This window comes from Triplophysa dalaica, chromosome 1 (genome assembly GCF_015846415.1).
Source record: "Triplophysa dalaica isolate WHDGS20190420 chromosome 1, ASM1584641v1, whole genome shotgun sequence".
NCBI classification, from domain to species: domain Eukaryota; kingdom Metazoa; phylum Chordata; class Actinopteri; order Cypriniformes; family Nemacheilidae; genus Triplophysa; species Triplophysa dalaica.
Window position 1 is genome coordinate 28,918,871 of NC_079542.1, and position 25,178 is coordinate 28,944,048.

General features: G+C 39.0%; 19 non-coding genes and 1 pseudogene across 19 annotated transcripts; all 20 read left to right on the forward strand.

Moving 5' to 3' along the window:
• Window positions 1-3,253: 3,253 nt before the first annotated feature.
• On the forward strand, window positions 3,254-3,394 carry LOC130431703 (U4 spliceosomal RNA). The gene has a single exon (XR_008908308.1). It is a non-coding gene; the product is annotated as a U4 spliceosomal RNA (small nuclear RNA).
• Window positions 3,395-4,864: 1,470 nt separating this feature from the next.
• On the forward strand, window positions 4,865-5,005 carry LOC130431843 (U4 spliceosomal RNA). The gene has a single exon (XR_008908343.1). It is a non-coding gene; the product is annotated as a U4 spliceosomal RNA (small nuclear RNA).
• Window positions 5,006-5,969: 964 nt separating this feature from the next.
• On the forward strand, window positions 5,970-6,110 carry LOC130431816 (U4 spliceosomal RNA). Its single transcript, XR_008908331.1, has one exon. It is a non-coding gene; the product is annotated as a U4 spliceosomal RNA (small nuclear RNA).
• Window positions 6,111-7,075: 965 nt separating this feature from the next.
• On the forward strand, window positions 7,076-7,216 carry LOC130431829 (U4 spliceosomal RNA). The gene has a single exon (XR_008908333.1). It is a non-coding gene; the product is annotated as a U4 spliceosomal RNA (small nuclear RNA).
• A 957-nt stretch (window positions 7,217-8,173) lies between these two features.
• On the forward strand, window positions 8,174-8,314 carry LOC130431915 (U4 spliceosomal RNA). The gene has a single exon (XR_008908366.1). It is a non-coding gene; the product is annotated as a U4 spliceosomal RNA (small nuclear RNA).
• A 957-nt stretch (window positions 8,315-9,271) lies between these two features.
• LOC130431837 (U4 spliceosomal RNA) lies at window positions 9,272-9,412 on the forward strand. The gene has a single exon (XR_008908342.1). It is a non-coding gene; the product is annotated as a U4 spliceosomal RNA (small nuclear RNA).
• Window positions 9,413-10,368: 956 nt separating this feature from the next.
• Window positions 10,369-10,509, forward strand: LOC130431804 (U4 spliceosomal RNA). The gene has a single exon (XR_008908328.1). It is a non-coding gene; the product is annotated as a U4 spliceosomal RNA (small nuclear RNA).
• Window positions 10,510-11,465: 956 nt separating this feature from the next.
• LOC130431936 (U4 spliceosomal RNA) lies at window positions 11,466-11,602 on the forward strand. The gene has a single exon (XR_008908373.1). It is a non-coding gene; the product is annotated as a U4 spliceosomal RNA (small nuclear RNA).
• Window positions 11,603-12,562: 960 nt separating this feature from the next.
• LOC130431728 (U4 spliceosomal RNA) lies at window positions 12,563-12,703 on the forward strand. Its single transcript, XR_008908312.1, has one exon. It is a non-coding gene; the product is annotated as a U4 spliceosomal RNA (small nuclear RNA).
• Window positions 12,704-13,659: 956 nt separating this feature from the next.
• LOC130431783 (U4 spliceosomal RNA) lies at window positions 13,660-13,800 on the forward strand. The gene has a single exon (XR_008908324.1). It is a non-coding gene; the product is annotated as a U4 spliceosomal RNA (small nuclear RNA).
• A 956-nt stretch (window positions 13,801-14,756) lies between these two features.
• On the forward strand, window positions 14,757-14,897 carry LOC130431810 (U4 spliceosomal RNA). Its single transcript, XR_008908329.1, has one exon. It is a non-coding gene; the product is annotated as a U4 spliceosomal RNA (small nuclear RNA).
• A 956-nt stretch (window positions 14,898-15,853) lies between these two features.
• LOC130431930 (U4 spliceosomal RNA) lies at window positions 15,854-16,017 on the forward strand (annotated as a pseudogene).
• Window positions 16,018-16,950: 933 nt separating this feature from the next.
• LOC130431734 (U4 spliceosomal RNA) lies at window positions 16,951-17,091 on the forward strand. Its single transcript, XR_008908313.1, has one exon. It is a non-coding gene; the product is annotated as a U4 spliceosomal RNA (small nuclear RNA).
• Window positions 17,092-18,047: 956 nt separating this feature from the next.
• Window positions 18,048-18,188, forward strand: LOC130431791 (U4 spliceosomal RNA). The gene has a single exon (XR_008908325.1). It is a non-coding gene; the product is annotated as a U4 spliceosomal RNA (small nuclear RNA).
• A 956-nt stretch (window positions 18,189-19,144) lies between these two features.
• On the forward strand, window positions 19,145-19,285 carry LOC130431796 (U4 spliceosomal RNA). Its single transcript, XR_008908326.1, has one exon. It is a non-coding gene; the product is annotated as a U4 spliceosomal RNA (small nuclear RNA).
• Window positions 19,286-20,241: 956 nt separating this feature from the next.
• On the forward strand, window positions 20,242-20,382 carry LOC130431848 (U4 spliceosomal RNA). The gene has a single exon (XR_008908344.1). It is a non-coding gene; the product is annotated as a U4 spliceosomal RNA (small nuclear RNA).
• A 956-nt stretch (window positions 20,383-21,338) lies between these two features.
• Window positions 21,339-21,479, forward strand: LOC130431799 (U4 spliceosomal RNA). The gene has a single exon (XR_008908327.1). It is a non-coding gene; the product is annotated as a U4 spliceosomal RNA (small nuclear RNA).
• Window positions 21,480-22,435: 956 nt separating this feature from the next.
• On the forward strand, window positions 22,436-22,576 carry LOC130431750 (U4 spliceosomal RNA). Its single transcript, XR_008908317.1, has one exon. It is a non-coding gene; the product is annotated as a U4 spliceosomal RNA (small nuclear RNA).
• A 956-nt stretch (window positions 22,577-23,532) lies between these two features.
• On the forward strand, window positions 23,533-23,673 carry LOC130431710 (U4 spliceosomal RNA). The gene has a single exon (XR_008908309.1). It is a non-coding gene; the product is annotated as a U4 spliceosomal RNA (small nuclear RNA).
• Window positions 23,674-24,629: 956 nt separating this feature from the next.
• LOC130431740 (U4 spliceosomal RNA) lies at window positions 24,630-24,770 on the forward strand. The gene has a single exon (XR_008908315.1). It is a non-coding gene; the product is annotated as a U4 spliceosomal RNA (small nuclear RNA).
• Window positions 24,771-25,178: the final 408 nt, after the last annotated feature.

Below are 25,178 nucleotides of genomic sequence, written 5' to 3' on the forward strand. Positions count from 1 at the left end.
GATGAAAATTAAATTATGTTCAATAAGATGAACTTTGTGTTTAGGTGGTACTTGAGACTGGAAGAGCTCCTACAGTACATTTACATTTAGTCATTTAGCAGACGCTTTTATCCAAAGCGACTTACAAAGAGTGAGGGAGCAACAAAGCGATATGTCATACAGGAGCCATAATACATTAGATCTCGAAACAAAGTTCTGGTTTCAACTAAAGCTAGACCACTACCTGTTAAGAGAAAGTGTTTTTTTTTAAACCAATTACGCATTGCACAAGGTGCAAACAACCTTAGTCTTGTCGATGTTTCCATTGGGAAGCTTCTTAAAAATGAATATTCCCTGAAGCAAACCCGGCGCTTCATAGCTGCATCCATTTTAGCACGTCACGTTTGATGTGGTCATTTCACAGTAACGTTATGTTGTGTTCAGACCAAACGCGAATGGCGCGTCAAGCGCGAGTGATTTATATGTTAATGCAAAGAGGCAATAGACCTACTTGCTGCGCGAATCGCGCGAATGAAGCCTCGGTTATGAGATGATGAGGCGGCGCTAAGGACGCGAATGAAGCCCTGGTTATGAGATGATGAGGCGGCGCGAATGACGCGAATGAAGTCCTGGTTATGAGATGATGAGGCGGCTTCTGCTTCCGCGAATGACGCGAATCACGTGAGTTAAAAAAAATCGTTCTCGCCCCGTACAGTGCAGTTAAGCTGGTATACATCTGCGCTAAAATATCAAGGTGAAAGTCATCATAGCTTGCGTAGTATAGACCCAGCTGCCAACCCAACTTTGAGAATAGATTAACGGCGACATTTTTTTTATCGCGCGATAAGAGTCTCACTGCGTTAACGGCGTTAACGCCGTTAACGGCCCACCACTAATTTATTTACTAAATGTGATCACTAAAAATGCAATGGTTAGTTTGTATGTAGCCAACCTTGGTAGAACACAAGCTGTCGTTTACCAAGTTTGTTTGTTATAAAATTGCACCTTGCAACTTTGTGTGTTGTTTATTTAATTTTCAACATTAGATTAACACATTAGGACCAAATCAAGGATTTTCAAGAAGTCCATAAATCAGAATAAGCTTTATACCCCAAGTGTGCACACACACAAGGAATTTTGTCTGGTTACAGGAGGTCTGAAACACACAATATTACATATTCTGTAAGATTAAGATATTGAACTGATATATTGCACTTATCAACTAAGAGGTTACGGTGGCTGTACTAGCGGTTTATGATTGAGATGGCCTGCGAGAAGATGAATTAATTAATTAAAGTCATTAATCCATAAATCCAAACAATAACAATATTATCATCATTGCACAATATGTATCTATTCACACTTTGTTGCAGAAACCAATTACAGATTGGGCAATTAGGCAAAAAAGACAATGTATACACCAACATTACATTACTTTCATGTACAGTAGCCTATGACGAGCGGATCTAGGATACCTGCAGCTCGGGTAGCAAAATAAATAAGTAAATAACTTTACAATAATTTATTGCGGTTGGGCGGATGAGAAATCATTCGTGTTCATTTAAAAGCAGCATTCGTTCACGTCAATAAATCTGGTGTTGAAAAATGTTGCAAATATGATTGTTTGCACTCTACTTTAACACTGGATTTTCCTACAAACCATAAATATTTGACTGAAACTTGTATAACTGAAACTCTAACTTTGAAATTGTTTAACTATTGGTCCGCCTCTTAATTCCTATTAAGAGTATATTTTAAACTCCTTTCTATGGGATTGTGCTGGCTAAACAAGAATGAACATTGGGCTTTGCCGATTGCAAAATGGTAAATCATTTGCCAAACTTTTCACTGATCGATCATACCGCGGATAAACCTCATAATTTTGCCAATACAATATTGCCACTGTGAAAGTATACCTGCAGAGGTTACGACCTATCCTGCGGACACACCTGACCATTGGACAGCAAGGTGGTAAGCAAGATTTAAAGATCCACATTATTAGAAGCCTAAATACTTTTGCAGCGTTTTCACAAAAGATTCCATGTTAATCTCACTGGTTTCTAGGAGAAAAAACTGGGATTTTACAGTGATCTCGCCTGTGATATTCTTTCCCAAGAAGAAGCTTGATTGTAAAAAAGGTGGACCAGTTGAGATGTGATTTGTCATGTCCAACCCCCGGTAGAGGTTGACTGAGTCAATCCAAGCCTAAACCATATTCTGAGAGGTTGAGGGTCCTGGTCCCAACCCATTAATAAAGGATATTCCTAATTTTCTCTCCCAATTAATTTCTCTCGAGAAAGACACATCTACCCATGTACCATTAGCTTTTTAATTAAAAAGTGAACAGAGATTAATCTTTTTGAGCGCAGCTCTCCCCTGTTGAATAGGCACATCACCTAGCAAAGCAGGGCGTGAATGGCATCTGCACGACACCTTTAAATCTTGCTTACCACCTTGCCGTCCAATGGTCAGGTATGCGCTCAGGATAGGTCGTATCTCCTGAATTGGTCTGGGCAAAATAAAACAGGATCAATTCAAACTATTATGAAAATGCTGCAAAAGTGTTTAGACATCAAATTAATGTAGATTGTACAGTAATAAAGAGCTGGATTTGGGTAAATTTTAAGAAAAAAGATTAAGTTCCTGTTGTATTCTTTAATTATATTGACTTTCCATACTTGACAAATGGGATCTCAGTTTTTGTTATGGTCAAGATCTCTCCCAAGAATCTGATGGAGGCATTTGTGAGATTTCTTAGTCTTTTTCTCAGGAGAAACATCTGAGACGAATGAGACTGCTGCAAGTTTCCATGTTAATCGCACTGGTTTCTAGGAGAAACAACTAGGATTTTACAGTGATCTCGCCTGTGATTTTCTTTCCCAAGAGGAAGCTTGATTGTAAAAAAGGTGGAACAGTTGGGATTGGACATGTGAGTTGTCATGTCCAACCACCGGTAGAGGTTGACTGAGTCAAGCCAAGCCTAAGCCATATTCTGAGAGGTTGAGTGTCATTCCATTAATAAAGGATATTCCTAATTTTCTCTCCCAATTAATTTCCCTCGAGAAAGACACATCTACCCATGTACCATTAGCTTTCTAATTAGAAAGTGAACAGTGATTAATCTTTTTGAGCATATATCTCCCCTGTTGAATAGGCACATCACCTAGCAAAGCAGTGCGTGAAAGACATCTGCACGACACCTTTAAATCTTGCTTACCACCTTGCCGTTCAATGGTCAGGTATGTGCTGATGATAGGTCATGACCTTCACAGGTATTCTTTCGCAGAGGCAATATCGTAGCTCATGAGGTTTATCCGAGGCGTGATCATTGCTGGTTGAAAACTTTACCCAATACCCCGCCAGGATGACTTGAAATACAGTCAGCCTAGGCAATTTTTGCACGTCTCTTAGGAGGCTTCTAATTTTGTTTGAAAGAATAGTGTGCCTGTCTTGGAATTTTTCCATGATGTTGCTTTTTATATTGTAGAAAAGTTCTAGAGGAGTTTGGCATATTTTTTAGATTTGTCTTCATAGTCCAGGGGATTTGATGGATTTGTACAATGTGTTTCATTTAAATGTAACCTTATTTAGATGTATCTCCTGAAATGGCCTGGGCAAAATAAAACAGGATCAATTCAAACCATTGTGAAAACGCTGCAAAAGTGTTTAGACATCAAATTCATGTAGATTGTACGGTAATAAACAACTGGATTTGGGTAAATTTGAAGGAAAAAGTCTGAGTTCCTGTTGAATTCTTTAATGATATTGACTTTGCAGACTTGACAAATGGGATCTCAGTTTTTGTTATGGTCAAGATCTCTCCCAAAAATCTGATGGAGGCATTTGTGAGATTTCTTAGTCTTTTTCTCAGGAGAAACAACTGAGACTGCTGCAAGTTTCCATGTTAATCGCACTGGTCTTCCCATGTACCATTAGCTTTTTAATTAAAAAGTGAACAGTGATTAATCTTTTTGAGCGCATCTCTCCCCTGTTGAATAGGGACATCACCCAGCAAAGCAGGGCGTGAATGGCATCTGCACGACACCTTTAATTCTTGCTTACCACCTTGCCGTCCAATGGTCAGGTATGCGCTCACGATAGGTCTTATCTCCTGAATTGGTCTGGGCAAAATAAAACAGGATCAATTCAAACTATTATGAAAATGCTGCAAAAGTGTTTAGACGTCAAATTAATGTTGATTGTACGGTAATAAACAGCTGGATTTGGGTAAATTTTAAGAAAAAAGATTAAGTTCCTGTTGAATTCTTTAATTATATTGACTTTCCATACTTGACAAATGGGATCTCAGTTTTTGTTATGGTCAAGATCTCTCCCAAGAATCTGATGGAGGCATTTGTGAGAATTCTTAGTCTTTTCTCAGGAGAAACATCTGAGACGAATGAGACTGCTGCAAGTTTCCATGTTAATCGCACTGGTTTCTAGGAGAAACAACTGGGATTTTACAGTGATCTCGCCTGTGATTTTCTTTCCCAAGAGGAAGCTTGATTGTAAAAAAGGTGGAACAGTTGGGATTGGACATGTGAGTTGTCATGTCCAACCACCGGTAGAGGTTGACTGAGTCAAGCCAAGCCTAAGCCATATTCTGAGAGGTTGAGTGTCATGCCATTAATAAAGGATATTCCTAATTTTCTCTCCCAATTAATTTCCCTCGAGAAAGACACATCTACCGATGTACCATTAGCTTTCTAATTAGAAAGTGAACAGTGATTAATCTTTTTGGGCATATATCTCCCCTGTTGAATAGGCACATCACCTAGCAAAGCAGTGCGTGAAAGACATCTGCACGACACCTTTAAATCTTGCTTACCACCTTGCCGTCCAATGGTCAGGTATGTGCTGATGATAGGTCATGACCTTCACAGGTGTTCTTTCGCAGAGGCAATATCATAGCTCATGAGGTTTATCCGAGGCGTGATCATTGCTGGTTGAAAACTTTACCCAATACCCCGCCGGGATGACTTGAAATACAGTCAACCTTGGCAATTTTTGCTTGTTTCGTAGGAGGCTTCTAATTTTGTTTGAAAGAATAGTGTGCCTGTCTTGGAATTTTTCTATGATGTTGCTTTGTATATTGAGAAAAGTTCTAGAGGAGTTTTGGGTATTTTTTAGATTTCTCTTCTTAGTCCAGGGGATTTGATGGATTTGTCCAATGTGTTTCATTTAAATGTAACCTTATTTAGATGTATCTCCTGAAATGGCTTGGGCAAAATAAAACAGGATCAATTCAAACTATTGTGAAAACGCTGCAAAAGTGTTTAGACATCAAATTAATTTGGATTGTACGGTAAAAAACAACTGGATTTGGGTAAATTTGAAGAAAAAAGTTTGAGTTCCTGTTGAATTCTTTAATGATATTGACTTTGCAGACTTGACAAATGGGATCTCAGTTTTTGTTATGGTCAAGATCTCTCCCAAAAATCTGATGGAGGCATTTGTGAGATTTCTTAGTCTTATTCTCAGGAGAAACATCTGAGACGAATGAGACTGCTCGTTTCCATGTTAATCGCACTGGTTTCTAGGAGAAACAACTGGGATTTTACAGAGATCTCGCCTGTGATTTTCTTTCCCAAGAGGAAGCTTGATTGTAAAAAAGGTGGACCAGTTGAGATGAGACATGTGATTTGTCATGTCCAACCCCCGGTAGAGGTTGACTGAGTCAATCCAAGTCTAAACCATATTCTGAGAGGTTGAGGGTCATGGTCCCAACTCACTAATAAGGGATATTCCTAATTTTCTCTCCCAATTAATTTCCCTCGAGAAAGACACATCTACCCATGTACCATTAGCTTTCTAATTAGAACGTGAACAGTGATTAATCTTTTTGAGCATATATCTCCCATGTTGAATAGGCACATCACCTAGCAAAGCAGTGCGTGAAAGACATCTGCACGACACCTTTAAATCTTGCTTACCACCTTGCCGTCCAATGGTCAGGTATGTGCTTATGATAGGTCATGACCTTCACAGGTATTCTTTTGCAGAGGCAATATCGTAGCTCATGAGGTTTATCCGAGGCGTGATCATTGCTGGTTGAAAACTTTACCCAATACCCCGCCGGGATGACTTGAAATACAGTCAACCTTGGCAATTTTTGCTCGTCTCTTAGAAGGCTTCTGATTTTGTTTGAAAGAATAGTGTGCCTGACTTGGCATTTTTCTATGATGTTGCTTTTCTGTATTGTGAAAAGTTCTAGAGGAGTTTTGGGTATTTTTTAGATTTCTCTTCTTAGTCCAGGGGATTTGATGGATTTGTCCAATGTGTTTCATTTAAATGTAACCTTATTTAGATGTATCTCCTGAAATGGCTTGGGCAAAATAAAACAGGATCAATTCAAACCATTGTGAAAACGCTGCAAAAGTGTTTAGACATCAAATTAATGTGGATTGTACGGTAATAAACAACTGGATTTGGGTGAATTTGAAGAAAAAAGTTTGAGTTCCTGTTGAATTCTTTAATGATATTGACTTTGCAGACTTGACAAATGGGATCTCAGTTTTTGTTATGGTCAAGATCTCTCCCAAAAATCTGATGGAGGCATTTGTGAGATTTCTTAGTCTTATTCTCAGGAGAAACATCTGAGACGAATGAGACTGCTCGTTTCCATGTTAATCGCACTGGTTTCTAGGAGAAACAACTGGGATTTTACAGAGATCTCGCCTGTGATTTTCTTTCCCAAGAGGAAGCTTGATTGTAAAAAAGGTGGACCAGTTGAGATGAGACATGTGATTTGTCATGTCCAACCCCCGGTAGAGGTTGACTGAGTCAATCCAAGTCTAAACCATATTCTGAGAGGTTGAGGGTCATGGTCCCAACTCACTAATAAGGGATATTCCTAATTTTCTCTCCCAATTAATTTCCCTCGAGAAAGACACATCTACCCATGTACCATTAGCTTTCTAATTAGAACGTGAACAGTGATTAATCTTTTTGAGCATATATCTCCCATGTTGAATAGGCACATCACCTAGCAAAGCAGTGCGTGAAAGACATCTGCACGACACCTTTAAATCTTGCTTACCACCTTGCCGTCCAATGGTCAGGTATGTGCTTATGATAGGTCATGACCTTCACAGGTATTCTTTTGCAGAGGCAATATCGTAGCTCATGAGGTTTATCCGAGGCGTGATCATTGCTGGTTGAAAACTTTACCCAATACCCCGCCGGGATGACTTGAAATACAGTCAACCTTGGCAATTTTTGCTCGTCTCTTAGAAGGCTTCTGATTTTGTTTGAAAGAATAGTGTGCCTGACTTGGCATTTTTCTATGATGTTGCTTTTCTGTATTGTGAAAAGTTCTAGAGGAGTTTTGGGTATTTTTTAGATTTCTCTTCTTAGTCCAGGGGATTTGATGGATTTGTCCAATGTGTTTCATTTAAATGTAACCTTATTTAGATGTATCTCCTGAAATGGCTTGGGCAAAATAAAACAGGATCAATTCAAACCATTGTGAAAACGCTGCAAAAGTGTTTAGACATCAAATTAATGTGGATTGTACGGTAATAAACAACTGGATTTGGGTGAATTTGAAGAAAAAAGTTTGAGTTCCTGTTGAATTCTTTAATGATATTGACTTTGCAGACTTGACAAATGGGATCTCAGTTTTTGTTATGGTCAAGATCTCTCCCAAAAATCTGATGGAGGCATTTGTGAGATGTCTTAGTCTTATTCTCAGGAGAAACATCTGAGACGAATGAGACTGCTCGTTTCCATGTTAATCGCACTGGTTTCTAGGAGAAACAACTAGGATTTTACAGAGATCTCGCCTGTGATTTTCTTTCCCAAGAGGAAGCTTGATTGTAAAAAAGGTGGACCAGTTGAGATGAGACATGTGATTTGTCATGTCCAACCCCCGGTAGAGGTTGACTGAGTCAATCCAAGTCTAAACCATATTCTGAGAGGTTGAGTGTCATGCCATTAATAAAGGATATTCCTAATTTTCTCTCCCAATTAATTTCCCTCGAGAAAGACACATCTACCCATGTACCATTAGCTTTTTAATTAAAAAGTGAACAGTGATTAATCTTTTTGAGCGCAGCTCTCCCCTGTTGAATAGGCACATCACCTAGCAAAGCAGGGCGTGAATGGCATCTGCACGACACCTTTAAATCTTGCTTACCACCTTGCCGTCCAATGGTCAGGTATGTGCTGATGATAGGTTGTGACCTTCACAGGTATTCTTTCGCAGAGGCGATATCGTAGCTCATGAGGTTTATCCGAGGCGTGATAGTTGCTGGTTGAAAACTTTACCCAATACCCCGCAGGGATGGCTTGAAATACAGTCAGCCTTGGCAATTTTTGCTCGTCTCTTAGGAGGTTTCTAATTTTGTTTCAAAGAGTAGTGTGCCTGTCTTGGAATTTTTCCATGATGTTGCTTTTTATATTGTAGAAAAGTTCTAGAGGTGTTTGGCATATTTTTTAGATTTCTCTTCTTAATCCACTGGATTTGATGGATTTGTCCAATGTGTTTCATTTAAATGTAACCTTATTTAGATGTATCTCCTGAAATGGCCTGGGCAAAATGAAACAGGATCAATTCAAACCATTGTGAAAACGCTGCAAAAGTGTTTAGACATCAAATTAATGTGGATTGTACGGTAATAAACAACTGGATTTGGGTAAATTTGAAGGAAAAAGTTTGAGTTCCTGTTGAATTCTTTAATGATATTGACTTTGCAGACTTGACAAATGGGATCTCAGTTTTTGTTATGGTCAAGATCTCTCCCAAAAATCTGATGGAGGCATTTGTGAGATTTCTTAGTCTTTTTCTCAGGAGAAACATCTGAGACGAATGAGACTGCTCGTTTCCATGTTAATCGCACTGGTTTCTAGGAGAAACAACTAGGATTTTACAGAGATCTCGCCTGTGATTTTCTTTCCCAAGAGGAAGCTTGATTGTAAAAAAGGTGGAACAGTTGGGATTGGACATGTGAGTTGTCATGTCCAACCCCCGGTAGAGGTTGACTGAGTCAATCCAAGTCTAAACCATATTCTGAGAGGTTGAGTGTCATGCCATTAATAAAGGATATTCCTAATTTTCTCTCCCAATTAATTTCCCTCGAGAAAGACACATCTACCCATGTACCATTAGCTTTCTAATTAGAAAGTGAACAGTGATTAATCTTTTTGAGCATATATCTCCCATGTTGAATAGGCACATGACCTAGCAAAGCAGTGCGTGAAAGACATCTGCACGACACCTTTAAATCTTGCTTACCACCTTGCCGTCCAATGGTCAGGTATGTGCTGATGATAGGTCATGACCCTCACAGGTATTCTTTCGCAGAGGCAATATCGTAGCTCATGAGGTTTATCCGAGGCGTGATCATTGCTGGTTGAAAACTTTACCCAATACCCCGCTGGGATGACTTGAAATACTGTCAACCTTGGCAATTTTTGCTCGTCTCTTAGGAGGCTTCTCATTTTGTTTGAAAGAATAGTGTGCCTGTCTTGGAATTTTTCTATGATGTTGCTTTTTATATTGAGAAAAGTTCTAGAGGAGTTTTGGGTATTTTTTAGATTTCTCTTCTTAGTCCAGGGGATTTGATGGATTTGTCCAATGTGTTTCATTTAAATGTAACCTTATTTAGATGTATCTCCTGAAATGGCCTGGGCAAAATGAAACAGGATCAATTCAAACCATTGTGAAAACGCTGCAAAAGTGTTTAGACATCAAATTAATGTGCATTGTACGGTAATAAACAACTGGATTTGGGTAAATTTGAAGGAAAAAGTTTGAGTTCCTGTTGAATTCTTTAATGATATTGACTTTGCACACTTGACAAATGGGATCTCAGTTTTTGTTATGTTCAAGATCTCTCCCAAAAATCTGATGGAGGCATTTGTGAGATTTCTTAGTCTTTTTCTCAGGAGAAACATCTGAGACGAATGAGACTGCTCGTTTCCATGTTAATCGCACTGGTTTCAAGGAGAAACAACTGGGATTTTACAGAGATCTCGCCTGTGATTTTCTTTCCCAAGAGGAAGCTTGATTGTAAAAAAGGTGGACCAGTTGAGATGAGACATGTGATTTGTCATGTCCAACCCCCGGTAGAGGTTGACTGAGTCAATCCAAGTCTAAACCATATTCTGAGAGGTTGAGGGTCATGCCATTAATAAAGGATATTCCTAATTTTCTCTCCCAATTAATTTCCCTCGAGAAAGACACATCTACCCATGTACCATTAGCTTTCTAATTAGAAAGTGAACAGTGATTAATCTTTTTGAGCATATATCTCCCATGTTGAATAGGCACATGACCTAGCAAAGCAGTGCGTGAAAGACATCTGCACGACACCTTTAAATCTTGCTTACCACCTTGCCGTCCAATGGTCAGGTATGTGCTGATGATAGGTCATGACCCTCACAGGTATTTTTTCGCAGAGGCAATATCGTAGCTCATGAGGTTTATCCGAGGCGTGATCATTGCTGGTTGAAAACTTTACCCAATACCCCGCCGGGATGACTTGAAATACAGTCAACCGTGGCAATTTTTGCTCGTCTCTTAGGAGGCTTCTGATTTTGTTTGAAAGAATAGTGTGCCTGTCTTGGAATTTTTCTATGATGTTGCTTTTTATATTGAGAAAAGTTCTAGAGGAGTTTTGGGTATTTTTTAGATTTCTCTTCTTAGTCCAGGGGATTTGATGGATTTGTCCAATGTGTTTCATTTAAATGTAACCTTATTTAGATGTATCTCCTGAAATGGCTTGGGCAAAATAAAACAGGGTCAATTCAAACTATTGTGAAAACGCTGCAAAAGTGTTTAGACATCAAATTAATTTGGATTGTACGGTAATAAACAACTGGATTTGGGTAAATTTGAAGGAAAAAGTTTGAGTTCCTGTTGAATTCTTTAATGATATTCACTTTGCAGACTTGACAAATGGGATCTCAGTTTTTGTTATGGTCAAGATCTCTCCCAAAAATCTGATGGAGGAAGTTGTGAGATTTCTTAGTCTTTTTCTCAGGAGAAACATCTGAGACGAATGAGACTGCTCTTTTCCATGTTAATCGCACTGGTTTCTAGGAGAAACAACTAGGATTTTACAGAGATCTCGCCTGTGATTTTCTTTCCCAAGAGGAAGCTTGATTGTAAAAAAGGTGGAACAGTTGGGATTGGACATGTGAGTTGTCATGTCCAACCACCGGTAGAGGTTGACTGAGTCAAGCCAAGCCTAAGCCATATTCTGAGAGGTTGAGTGTCATGCCATTAATAAAGGATATTCCTAATTTTCTCTCCCAATTAATTTCCCTCGAGAAAGACAGATCTACCCATGTATCATTAGCTTTCTAATTAGAAAGTGAACAGTGATTAATCTTTTTGAGCATATATCTCCCATGTTGAATAGGCACATCACCTAGGAAAGCAGTGCGTGAAAGACATCTGCACGACACCGTTAAATCTTGCTTACCACCTTGCCGTCCAATGGTCAGGTATGTGCTGTTGATAGGTCATGACCTTCACAGGTATTGTTTCGCAGAGGCAATATCGTAGCTCATGAGGTTTATACAAGGAGTGATCATTGCTGGTTGAAAACTTTACCCAATACCCCGCCGGGATGACTTGAAATACAGTCAGCCTTGGCAATTTTTGCTCGTCTCTTAGCATGCTTCTAATTTTGTTTGAAAGAGTAGTGTGCCTGTCTTGGAATTTTTCTATGATGTTGCTTTTTATATTGAAAAAATTTCTAGAGGAGTTTTGGGTATTTTTTAGATTTCTTTTCTTAGTCCAGGGGATTTGATGGATTTGTCCAATGTGTTTCATTTAAATGTAACCTTATTTAGATGTATCTCCTGAAATGGCTTGGGCAAAATAAAACAGGATCAATTCAAACTATTGTGAAAACGCTGCAAAAGTGTTTAGACATCAAATTAATTTGGATTGTACGGTAAAAAACAACTGGATTTGGGTAAATTTGAAGAAAAAAGTTTGAGTTCCTGTTGAATTCTTTAATGATATTGACTTTGCAGACTTGACAAATGGGATCTCAGTTTTTGTTATGGTCAAGATCTCTCCCAAAAATCTGATGGAGGCATTTGTGAGATTTCTTAGTCTTATTCTCAGGAGAAACATCTGAGACGAATGAGACTGCTCGTTTCCATGTTAATCGCACTGGTTTCTAGGAGAAACAACTAGGATTTTACAGAGATCTCGCCTGTGATTTTCTTTCCCAAGAGGAAGCTTGATTGTAAAAAAGGTGGAACAGTTGGGATTGGACATGTGAGTTGTCATGTCCAACCACCGGTAGAGGTTGACTGAGTCAAGCCAAGCCTAAGCCATATTCTGAGAGGTTGAGTGTCATGCCATTAATAAAGGATATTCCTAATTTTCTCTCCCAATTAATTTCCCTCGAGAAAGACACATCTACCCATGTACCATTAGCTTTCTAATTAGAAAGTGAACAGTGATTAATCTTTTTGAGCATATATCTCCCATGTTGAATAGGCACATGACCTAGCAAAGCAGTGCGTGAAAGACATCTGCACGACACCTTTAAATCTTGCTTACCACCTTGCCGTCCAATGGTCAGGTATGTGCTGATGATAGGTCATGACCCTCACAGGTATTCTTTCGCAGAGGCAATATCGTAGCTCATGAGGTTTATCCGAGGCGTGATCATTGCTGGTTGAAAACTTTACCCAATACCCCGCCGGGATGACTTGAAATACAGTCAACCTTGGCAATTTTTGCTCGTCTCTTAAGAGGCTTCTGATTTTGTTTGAAAGAATAGTGTGCCTGTCTTGGAATTTTTCTATGATGTTGCTTTTTATATTGAGAAAAGTTCTAGAGGAGTTTTGGGTATTTTTTAGATTTCTCTTCTTAGTCCAGGGGATTTGATGGATTTGTCCAATGTGTTTCATTTAAATGTAACCTTATTTAGATGTATCTCCTGAAATGGCCTGGGCAAAATGAAACAGGATCAATTCAAACCATTGTGAAAACGCTGCAAAAGTGTTTAGACATCAAATTAATGTGGATTGTACGGTAATAAACAACTGGATTTGGGTAAATTTGAAGGAAAAAGTTTGAGTTCCTGTTGAATTCTTTAATGATATTGACTTTGCAGACTTGACAAATGGGATCTCAGTTTTTGTTATGGTCAAGATCTCTCCCAAAAATCAGATGGAGGCATTTGTGAGATTTCTTAGTCTTATTCTCAGGAGAAACATCTGAGACGAATGAGACTGCTCGTTTCCATGTTAATCGCACTGGTTTCTAGGAGAAACGACTGGGATTTTACAGAGATCTCGCCTGTGATTTTCTTTCCCAAGAGGAAGCTTGATTGTAAAAAAGGTGGACCAGTTGAGATGAGACATGTGATTTGTCATGTCCAACCCCCGGTAGAGGTTGACTGAGTCAATCCAAGTCTAAACCATATTCTGAGAGGTTGAGTGTCATGCCATTAATAAAGGATATTCCTAATTTTCTCTCCCAATTAATTTCCCTCGAGAAAGACACATCTACCCATGTACCATTAGCTTTCTAATTAGAAAGTGAACAGTGATTAATCTTTTTGAGCATATATCTCCCATGTTGAATAGGCACATGACCTAGCAAAGCAGTGCGTGAAAGACATCTGCACGACACCTTTAAATCTTGCTTACCACCTTGCCGTCCAATGGTCAGGTATGTGCTGATGATAGGTCATGACCCTCACAGGTATTCTTTCGCAGAGGCAATATCGTAGCTCATGAGGTTTATCCGAGGCGTGATCATTGCTGGTTGAAAACTTTACCCAATACCCCGCTGGGATGACTTGAAATAATGTCAACCTTGGCAATTTTTGCTCGTCTCTTAGGAGGCTTCTCATTTTGTTTGAAAGAATAGTGTGCCTGTCTTGGAATTTTTCTATGATGTTGCTTTTTATATTGAGAAAAGTTCTAGAGGAGCTTTGGGTATTTTTTAGATTTCTCTTCTTAGTCCAGGGGATTTGATGGATTTGTCCAATGTGTTTCATTTAAATGTAACCTTATTTCGATGTATCTCCTGAAATGGCCTGGGCAAAATGAAACAGGATCAATTCAAACCATTGTGAAAACGCTGCAAAAGTGTTTAGACATCAAATTAATGTGGATTGTGCGGTAATAAACAACTGGATTTGGGTAAATTTGAAGGAAAAAGTTTGAGTTCCTGTTGAATTCTTTAATGATATTGACTTTGCAGACTTGACAAATGGGATCTCAGTTTTTGTTATGGTCAAGATCTCTCCCAAAAATCAGATGGAGGCATTTGTGAGATTTCTTAGTCTTATTCTCAGGAGAAACATCTGAGACGAATGAGACTGCTCGTTTCCATGTTAATCGCACTGGTTTCAAGGAGAAACAACTGGGATTTTACAGAGATCTCGCCTGTGATTTTCTTTCCCAAGAGGAAGCTTGATTGTAAAAAAGGTGGACCAGTTGAGATGAGACATGTGATTTGTCATGTCCAACCCCCGGTAGAGGTTGACTGAGTCAATCCAAGTCTAAACCATATTCTGAGAGGTTGAGGGTCGTGCCATTAATAAAGGATATTCCTAATTTTCTCTCCCAATTAATTTCCCTCGAGAAAGACACATCTACCCATGTACCATTAGCTTTCTAATTAGAAAGTGAACAGTGATTAATCTTTTTGAGCATATATCTCCCATGTTGAATAGGCACATGACCTAGCAAAGCAGTGCGTGAAAGACATCTGCACGACACCTTTAAATCTTGCTTACCACCTTGCCGTCCAATGGTCAGGTATGTGCTGATGATAGGTCATGACCCTCACAGGTATTTTTTCGCAGAGGCAATATCGTAGCTCATGAGGTTTATCCGAGGCGTGATCATTGCTGGTTGAAAACTTTACCCAATACCCCGCCGGGATGACTTGAAATACAGTCAACCGTGGCAATTTTTGCTCGTCTCTTAGGAGGCTTCTGATTTTGTTTGAAAGAATAGTGTGCCTGTCTTGGAATTTTTCTATGATGTTGCTTTTTATATTGAGAAAAGTTCTAGAGGAGTTTTGGGTATTTTTTAGATTTCTCTTCTTAGTCCAGGGGATTTGATGGATTTGTCCAATGTGTTTCATTTAAATGTAACCTTATTTAGATGTATCTCCTGAAATGGCTTGGGCAAAATAAAACAGGGTCAATTCAAACTATTGTGAAAACGCTGCAAAAGTGTTTAGACATCAAATTAATTTGGATTGTACGGTAATAAACAACTGGATTTGGGTAAATTTGAAGGAAAAAGTTTGAGTTCCTGTTGAATTCTTTAATGATATTCACTTTGCAGACTTAACAAATGGGATCTCAGTTTTTGTTATGGTCAAGATCTCTCCCAAAAATCTGATGGAGGCATTTGTGAGATTTCTTAGTCTTTTTCTCAGGAGAAACATCTGAGACGAATGAGACTGCTCTTTTCCATGTTAATCGCACTGGTTTCTAGGAGAAACAACTAGGATTTTACAGAGATCTCGCCTGTGATTTTCTTTCCCAAGAGGAAGCTTGATTGTAAAAAAGGTGGAACAGTTGGGATTGGACATGTGAGTTGTCATGTCCAACCACCGGTAGAGGTTGACTGAGTCAAGCCAAGCCTAAGCCATATTCTGAGAGGTTGAGTGTCATGCCATTAATAAAGGATATTCCTAATTTTCTCTCCCAATTAATTTCCCTCGAGAAAGACAGATCTACCCATGTATCATTAGCTTTCTAATTAGAAAGTGAACAGTGATTAATCTTTTTGAGCATATATCTCCCATGTTGAATAGGCACATCACCTAGGAAAGCAGTGCGTGAAAGACATCTGCACGACACCGTTAAATCTTGCTTACCACCTTGCCGTCCAATGGTCAGGTATGTTCTGTTGATAGGTCATGACCTTCACAGGTATTCTTTCGCAGAGGCAATATCGTAGCTCATGAGGTTTATACAAGGAGTGATCATTGCTGGTTGAAAACTTTACCCAATAACCCGCCGGGATGACTTGAAATACAGTCAGCCTTGGCAATTTTTGCTCGTCTCTTAGCATGCTTCTAATTTTGTTTGAAAGAGTAGTGTGCCTGTCTTGGAATTTTTCTATGATGTTGCTTTTTATATTGAAAAAATTTCTAGAGGAGTTTTGGGTATTTTTTAGATTTCTTTTCTTAGTCCAGGGGATTTGATGGATTTGTCCAATGTGTTTCATTTAAATGTAACCTTATTTAGATGTATCTCCTGAAATGGCTTGGGCAAAATAAAACAGGATCAATTCAAACTATTGTGAAAACGCTGCAAAAGTGTTTAGACATCAAATTAATTTGGATTGTACGGTAAAAAACAACTGGATTTGGGTAAATTTGAAGAAAAAAGTTTGAGTTCCTGTTGAATTCTTTAATGATATTGACTTTGCAGACTTGACAAATGGGATCTCAGTTTTTGTTATGGTCAAGATCTCTCCCAAAAATCTGATGGAGGCATTTGTGAGATTTCTTAGTCTTATTCTCAGGAGAAACATCTGAGACGAATGAGACTGCTCGTTTCCATGTTAATCGCACTGGTTTCTAGGAGAAACAACTAGGATTTTACAGAGATCTCGCCTGTGATTTTCTTTCCCAAGAGGAAGCTTGATTGTAAAAAAGGTGGAACAGTTGGGATTGGACATGTGAGTTGTCATGTCCAACCACCGGTAGAGGTTGACTGAGTCAAGCCAAGCCTAAGCCATATTCTGAGAGGTTGAGTGTCATGCCATTAATAAAGGATATTCCTAATTTTCTCTCCCAATTAATTTCCCTCGAGAAAGACACATCTACCCATGTACCATTAGCTTTCTAATTAGAAAGTGAACAGTGATTAATCTTTTTGAGCATATATCTCCCATGTTGAATAGGCACATGACCTAGCAAAGCAGTGCGTGAAAGACATCTGCACGACACCTTTAAATCTTGCTTACCACCTTGCCGTCCAATGGTCAGGTATGTGCTGATGATAGGTCATGACCCTCACAGGTATTCTTTCGCAGAGGCAATATCGTAGCTCATGAGGTTTATCCGAGGCGTGATCATTGCTGGTTGAAAACTTTACCCAATACCCCGCCGGGATGACTTGAAATACAGTCAACCTTGGCAATTTTTGCTCGTCTCTTAAGAGGCTTCTGATTTTGTTTGAAAGAATAGTGTGCCTGTCTTGGAATTTTTCTATGATGTTGCTTTTTATATTGAGAAAAGTTCTAGAGGAGTTTTGGGTATTTTTTAGATTTCTCTTCTTAGTCCAGGGGATTTGATGGATTTGTCCAATGTGTTTCATTTAAATGTAACCTTATTTAGATGTATCTCCTGAAATGGCCTGGGCAAAATGAAACAGGATCAATTCAAACCATTGTGAAAACGCTGCAAAAGTGTTTAGACATCAAATTAATGTGGATTGTACGGTAATAAACAACTGGATTTGGGTAAATTTGAAGGAAAAAGTTTGAGTTCCTGTTGAATTCTTTAATGATATTGACTTTGCAGACTTGACAAATGGGATCTCAGTTTTTGTTATGGTCAAGATCTCTCCCAAAAATCAGATGGAGGCATTTGTGAGATTTCTTAGTCTTATTCTCAGGAGAAACATCTGAGACGAATGAGACTGCTCGTTTCCATGTTAATCGCACTGGTTTCTAGGAGAAACGACTGGGATTTTACAGAGATCTCGCCTGTGATTTTCTTTCCCAAGAGGAAGCTTGATTGTAAAAAAGGTGGACCAGTTGAGATGAGACATGTGATTTGTCATGTCCAACCCCCGGTAGAGGTTGACTGAGTCAATCCAAGTCTAAACCATATTCTGAGAGGTTGAGTGTCATGCCATTAATAAAGGATATTCCTAATTTTCTCTCCCAATTAATTTCCCTCGAGAAAGACACATCTACCCATGTACCATTAGCTTTCTAATTATAAAGTGAACAGTGATTAATCTTTTTGAGCATATATCTCCCATGTTGAATAGGCACATGACCTAGCAAAGCAGTGCGTGAAAGACATCTGCACGACACCTTTAAATCTTGCTTACCACCTTGCCGTCCAATGGTCAGGTATGTGCTGATGATAGGTCATGACCCTCACAGGTATTCTTTCGCAGAGGCAATATCGTAGCTCATGAGGTTTATCCGAGGCGTGATCATTGCTGGTTGAAAACTTTACCCAATACCCCGCTGGGATGACTTGAAATAATGTCAACCTTGGCAATTTTTGCTCGTCTCTTAGGAGGCTTCTCATTTTGTTTGAAAGAATAGTGTGCCTGTCTTGGAATTTTTCTATGATGTTGCTTTTTATATTGAGAAAAGTTCTAGAGGAGCTTTGGGTATTTTTTAGATTTCTCTTCTTAGTCCAGGGGATTTGATGGATTTGTCCAATGTGTTTCATTTAAATGTAACCTTATTTCGATGTATCTCCTGAAATGGCCTGGGCAAAATGAAACAGGATCAATTCAAACCATTGTGAAAACGCTGCAAAAGTGTTTAGACATCAAATTAATGTGGATTGTGCGGTAATAAACAACTGGATTTGGGTAAATTTGAAGGAAAAAGTTTGAGTTCCTGTTGAATTCTTTAATGATATTGACTTTGCAGACTTGACAAATGGGATCTCAGTTTTTGTTATGGTCAAGATCTCTCCCAAAAATCAGATGGAGGCATTTGTGAGATTTCTTAGTCTTATTCTCAGGAGAAACATCTGAGACGAATGAGACTGCTCGTTTCCATGTTAATCGCACTGGTTTCAAGGAGAAACAACTGGGATTTTACAGAGATCTCGCCTGTGATTTTCTTTCCCAAGAGGAAGCTTGATTGTAAAAAAGGTGGACCAGTTGAGATGAGACATGTGATTTGTCATGTCCAACCCCCGGTAGAGGTTGACTGAGTCAATCCAAGTCTAAACCATATTCTGAGAGGTTGAGGGTCGTGCCATTAATAAAGGATATTCCTAATTTTCTCTCCCAATTAATTTCCCTCGAGAAAGACACATCTACCCATGTACCATTAGCTTTCTAATTAGAAAGTGAACAGTGATTAATCTTTTTGAGCATATATCTCCCATGTTGAATAGGCACATGACCTAGCAAAGCAGTGCGTGAAAGACATCTGCACGACACCTTTAAATCTTGCTTACCACCTTGCCGTCCAATGGTCAGGTATGTGCTGATGATAGGTCATGACCCTCACAGGAATTCTTTCGCAGAGGCAATATCGTAGCTCATGAGGTTTATCCGAGGCGTGATCATTGCTGGTTGAAAACTTTACCCAATACCCCGCCGGGATGACTTGAAATACAGTCAACCGTGGCAATTTTTGCTCGTCTCTTAGGAGGCTTCTGATTTTGTTTGTAAGAATAGTGTGCCTGTCTTGGAATTTTTCTATGATGTTGCTTTTTATATTGAGAAAAGTTCTAGAGGAGTTTTGGGTATTTTTTAGATTTCTCTTCTTAGTCCAGGGGATTTGATGGATTTGTCCAATGTGTTTCATTTAAATGTAACCTTATTTAGATGTATCTCCTGAAATGGCCTGGGCAAAATGAAACAGGATCAATTCAAACCATTGTGAAAACGCTGCAAAAGTGTTTAGACATCAAATTAATGTGGATTGTACGGTAATAAACAACTGGATTTGGGTAAATTTGAAGGAAAAAGTTTGAGTTCCTGTTGAATTCTTTAATGATATTGACTTTGCACACTTGACAAATGGGATCTCAGTTTTTGTTATGTTCAAGATCTCTCCCAAAAATCTGATGGAGGCATTTGTGAGATTTCTTAGTCTTTTTCTCAGGAGAAACATCTGAGACGAATGAGACTGCTCGTTTCCATGTTAATCGCACTGGTTTCTAGGAGAAACAACTAGGATTTTACAGAGATCTCGCCTGTGATTTTCTTTCCCAAGAGGAAGCTTGATTATAAAAAAGGTGGAACAGTTGGGATTGGACATGTGAGTTGTCATGTCCAACCACCGGTAGAGGTTGACTGAGTCAATCCAAGCCTAAGCCATATTCTGAGAGGTTGAGTGTCATGCCATTAATAAAGGATATTCCTAATTTTCTCTCCCAATTAATTTCCCTCGAGAAAGACACATCTACCCATGTACCTTTAGCTTTCTAATTAGAAAGTGAACAGTGATTAATCTTTTTGAGCATATATCTCCCATGTTGAATAGGCACATGACCTAGCAAAGCAGTGCGTGAAAGACATCTGCACGACACCTTTAAATCTTGCTTACCACCTTGCCGTCCAATGGTCAGGTATGTGCTGATGATAGGTCATGACCCTCACAGGAATTCTTTCGCAGAGGCAATATCGTAGCTCATGAGGTTTATCTGAGGCGTGATCATTGCTGGTTGAAAACTTTACCCAATACCCCGCTGGGATGACTTGAAATAATGTCAACCTTGGCAATTTTTGCTCGTCTCTTAGGAGGCTTCTCATTTTGTTTGAAAGAATAGTGTGCCTGTCTTGGAATTTTTCTATGATGTTGCTTTTTATATTGAGAAAAGTTCTAGAGGAGCTTTGGGTATTTTTTAGATTTCTCTTCTTAGTCCAGGGGATTTGATGGATTTGTCCAATGTGTTTCATTTAAATGTAACCTTATTTCGATGTATCTCCTGAAATGGCCTGGGCAAAATGAAACAGGATCAATTCAAACCATTGTGAAAACGCTGCAAAAGTGTTTAGACATCAAATTAATGTGGATTGTGCGGTAATAAACAACTGGATTTGGGTAAATTTGAAGGAAAAAGTTTGAGTTCCTGTTGAATTCTTTAATGATATTGACTTTGCAGACTTGACAAATGGGATCTCAGTTTTTGTTATGGTCAAGATCTCTCCCAAAAATCAGATGGAGGCATTTGTGAGATTTCTTAGTCTTATTCTCAGGAGAAACATCTGAGACGAATGAGACTGCTCGTTTCCATGTTAATCGCACTGGTTTCAAGGAGAAACAACTGGGATTTTACAGAGATCTCGCCTGTGATTTTCTTTCCCAAGAGGAAGCTTGATTGTAAAAAAGGTGGACCAGTTGAGATGAGACATGTGATTTGTCATGTCCAACCCCCGGTAGAGGTTGACTGAGTCAATCCAAGTCTAAACCATATTCTGAGAGGTTGAGGGTCGTGCCATTAATAAAGGATATTCCTAATTTTCTCTCCCAATTAATTTCCCTCGAGAAAGACACATCTACCCATGTACCATTAGCTTTCTAATTAGAAAGTGAACAGTGATTAATCTTTTTGAGCATATATCTCCCATGTTGAATAGGCACATGACCTAGCAAAGCAGTGCGTGAAAGACATCTGCACGACACCTTTAAATCTTGCTTACCACCTTGCCGTCCAATGGTCAGGTATGTGCTGATGATAGGTCATGACCCTCACAGGTATTCTTTCGCAGAGGCAATATCGTAGCTCATGAGGTTTATCCGAGGCGTGATCATTGCTGGTTGAAAACTTTACCCAATACCCCGCCGGGATGACTTGAAATACAGTCAACCGTGGCAATTTTTGCTCGTCTCTTAGGAGGCTTCTGATTTTGTTTGTAAGAATAGTGTGCCTGTCTTGGAATTTTTCTATGATGTTGCTTTTTATATTGAGAAAAGTTCTAGAGGAGTTTTGGGTATTTTTTAGATTTCTCTTCTTAGTCCAGGGGATTTGATGGATTTGTCCAATGTGTTTCATTTAAATGTAACCTTATTTAGATGTATCTCCTGAAATGGCCTGGGCAAAATGAAACAGGATCAATTCAAACCATTGTGAAAACGCTGCAAAAGTGTTTAGACATCAAATTAATGTGGATTGTACGGTAATAAACAACTGGATTTGGGTAAATTTGAAGGAAAAAGTTTGAGTTCCTGTTGAATTCTTTAATGATATTGACTTTGCACACTTGACAAATGGGATCTCAGTTTTTGTTATGTTCAAGATCTCTCCCAAAAATCTGATGGAGGCATTTGTGAGATTTCTTAGTCTTTTTCTCAGGAGAAACATCTGAGACGAATGAGACTGCTCGTTTCCATGTTAATCGCACTGGTTTCTAGGAGAAACAACTAGGATTTTACAGAGATCTCGCCTGTGATTTTCTTTCCCAAGAGGAAGCTTGATTATAAAAAAGGTGGAACAGTTGGGATTGGACATGTGAGTTGTCATGTCCAACCACCGGTAGAGGTTGACTGAGTCAAGCCAAGCCTAAGCCATATTCTGAGAGGTTGAGTGTCATGCCATTAATAAAGGATATTCCTAATTTTCTCTCCCAATTAATTTCCCTCGAGAAAGACACATCTACCCATGTACCATTAGCTTTCTAATTAGAAAGTGAACAGTGATTAATCTTTTTGAGCATATATCTCCCATGTTGAATAGGCACATGACCTAGCAAAGCAGTGCGTGAAAGACATCTGCACGACACCTTTAAATCTTGCTTACCACCTTGCCGTCCAATGGTCAGGTATGTGCTGATGATAGGTCATGACCCTCACAGGTATTCTTTCGCAGAGGCAATATCGTAGCTCATGAGGTTTATCCGAGGCGTGATCATTGCTGGTTGAAAACTTTACCCAATACCCCGCCGGGATGACTTGAAATACAGTCAACCTTGGCAATTTTTGCTCGTCTCTTAGGAGGCTTCTGATTTTGTTTGAAAGAATAGTGTGCCTGTCTTGGAATTTTTCTATGATGTTGCTTTTTATATTGAGAAAAGTTCTAGAGGAGTTTTGGGTATTTTTTAGATTTCTCTTCTTAGTCCAGGGGATTTGATGGATTTGTCCAATGTGTTTCATTTAAATGTAACCTTATTTAGATGTATCTCCTGAAATGGCCTGGGCAAAATAAAAAAGGATCAATTCAAACCATTGTGAAAACGCTGCAAAAGTGTTTAGACATCAAATTAATGTGGATTGTACGGTAATAAACAACTGGATTTGGGTAAATTTGAAGGAAAAAGTTTGAGTTCCTGTTGAATTCTTTAATGATATTGACTTTGCACACTTGACAAATGGGATCTCAGTTTTTGTTATGTTCAAGATCTCTCCCAAAAATCTGATGGAGGCATTTGTGAGATTTCTTAGTCTTTTTCTCAGGAGAAACATCTGAGACGAATGAGACTGCTCGTTTCCATGTTAATCGCACTGGTTTCTAGGAGAAACAACTAGGATTTTACAGAGATCTCGCCTGTGATTTTCTTTCCCAAGAGGAAGCTTGATTGTAAAAAAGGTGGAACAGTTGGGATTGGACATGTGAGTTGTCATGTCCAACCACCGGTAGAGGTTGACTGAGTCAAGCCAAGCCTAAGCCATATTCTGAGAGGTTGAGTGTCATGCCATTAATAAAGGATATTCCTAATTTTCTCTCCCAATTAATTTCCCTCGAGAAAGACACATCTACCCATGTACCATTAGCTTTCTAATTAGAAAGTGAACAGTGATTAATCTTTTTGAGCATATATCTCCCATGTTGAATAGGCATATGACCTAGCAAAGCAGTGCGTGAAAGACATCTGCACGACACCTTTAAATCTTGCTTACCACCTTGCCGTCCAATGGTCAGGTATGTGCTGATGATAGGTCATGACCTTCACAGGTATTCTTTCGCAGAGGCAATATCGTAGCTCATGAGGTTTATCCGAGGCGTGATTATTGCTGGTTGAAAACTTTACCCAATACCCCGCCGGGATGACTTGAAATACAGTCAACCTTGGCAATTTTTGCTCGTCTCTTAGGAGGCTTCTGATTTTGTTTGAAAGAATAGTGTGCCTGTCTTGGAATTTTTCTATGATGTTGCTTTTTATATTGAGAAAAGTTCTAGAGGAGTTTTGGGTATTTTTTAGATTTCTCTTCTTAGTCCAGGGGATTTGATGGATTTGTCCAATGTGTTTCATTTAAATGTAACCTTATTTAGATGTATCTCCTGAAATGGCCTGGGCAAAATAAAACAGGATCAATTCAAACCATTGTGAAAACGCTGCAAAAGTGTTTAGACATCAAATTAATGTGGATTGTACGGTAATAAACAACTGGATTTGGGTAAATTTGAAGGAAAAAGTTTGAGTTCCTGTTGAATTCTTTAATGATATTGACTTTGCACACTTGACAAATGGGATCTCAGTTTTTGTTATGTTCAAGATCTCTCCCAAAAATCTGATGGAGGCATTTGTGAGATTTCTTAGTCTTTTTCTCAGGAGAAACATCTGAGACGAATGAGACTGCTCGTTTCCATGTTAATCGCACTGGTTTCTAGGAGAAACAACTAGGATTTTACAGAGATCTCGCCTGTGATTTTCTTTCCCAAGAGGAAGCTTGATTGTAAAAAAGGTGGAACAGTTGGGATTGGACATGTGAGTTGTCATGTCCAACCACCGGTAGAGGTTGACTGAGTCAAGCCAAGCCTAAGCCATATTCTGAGAGGTTGAGTGTCATGCCATTAATAAAGGATATTCCTAATTTTCTCTCCCAATTAATTTCCCTCGAGAAAGACACATCTACCCATGTACCATTAGCTTTCTAATTAGAAAGTGAACAGTGATTAATCTTTTTGAGCATATATCTCCCATGTTGAATAGGCACATGACCTAGCAAAGCAGTGCGTGAAAGACATCTGCACGACACCTTTAAATCTTGCTTACCACCTTGCCGTCCAATGGTCAGGTATGTGCTGATGATAGGTCATGACCTTCACAGGTATTCTTTCGCAGAGGCAATATCGTAGCTCATGAGGTTTATCCGAGGCGTGATCATTGCTGGTTGAAAACTTTACCCAATACCCCGCCGGGATGACTTGAAATACAGTCAACCTTGGCAATTTTTGCTCGTCTCTTAGGAGGCTTCTAATTTTGTTTGAAAGAATAGTGTGCCTGTCTTGGAATTTTTCTATGATGTTGCTTTTTATATTGAGAAAAGTTCTAGAGGAGTTTTGGGTATTTTTTAGATTTCTCTTCTTAGTCCAGGGGATTTGATGGATTTGTCCAATGTGTTTCATTTAAATGTAACCTTATTTAGATGTATCTCCTGAAATGGCCTGGGCAAAATAAAACAGGATCAATTCAAACCATTGTGAAAACGCTGCAAAAGTGTTTAGACATCAAATTAATGTGGATTGTACGGTAATAAACAACTGGATTTGGGTAAATTTGAAGGAAAAAGTTTGAGTTCCTGTTGAATTCTTTAATGATATTGACTTTGCACACTTGACAAATGGGATCTCAGTTTTTGTTATGTTCAAGATCTCTCCC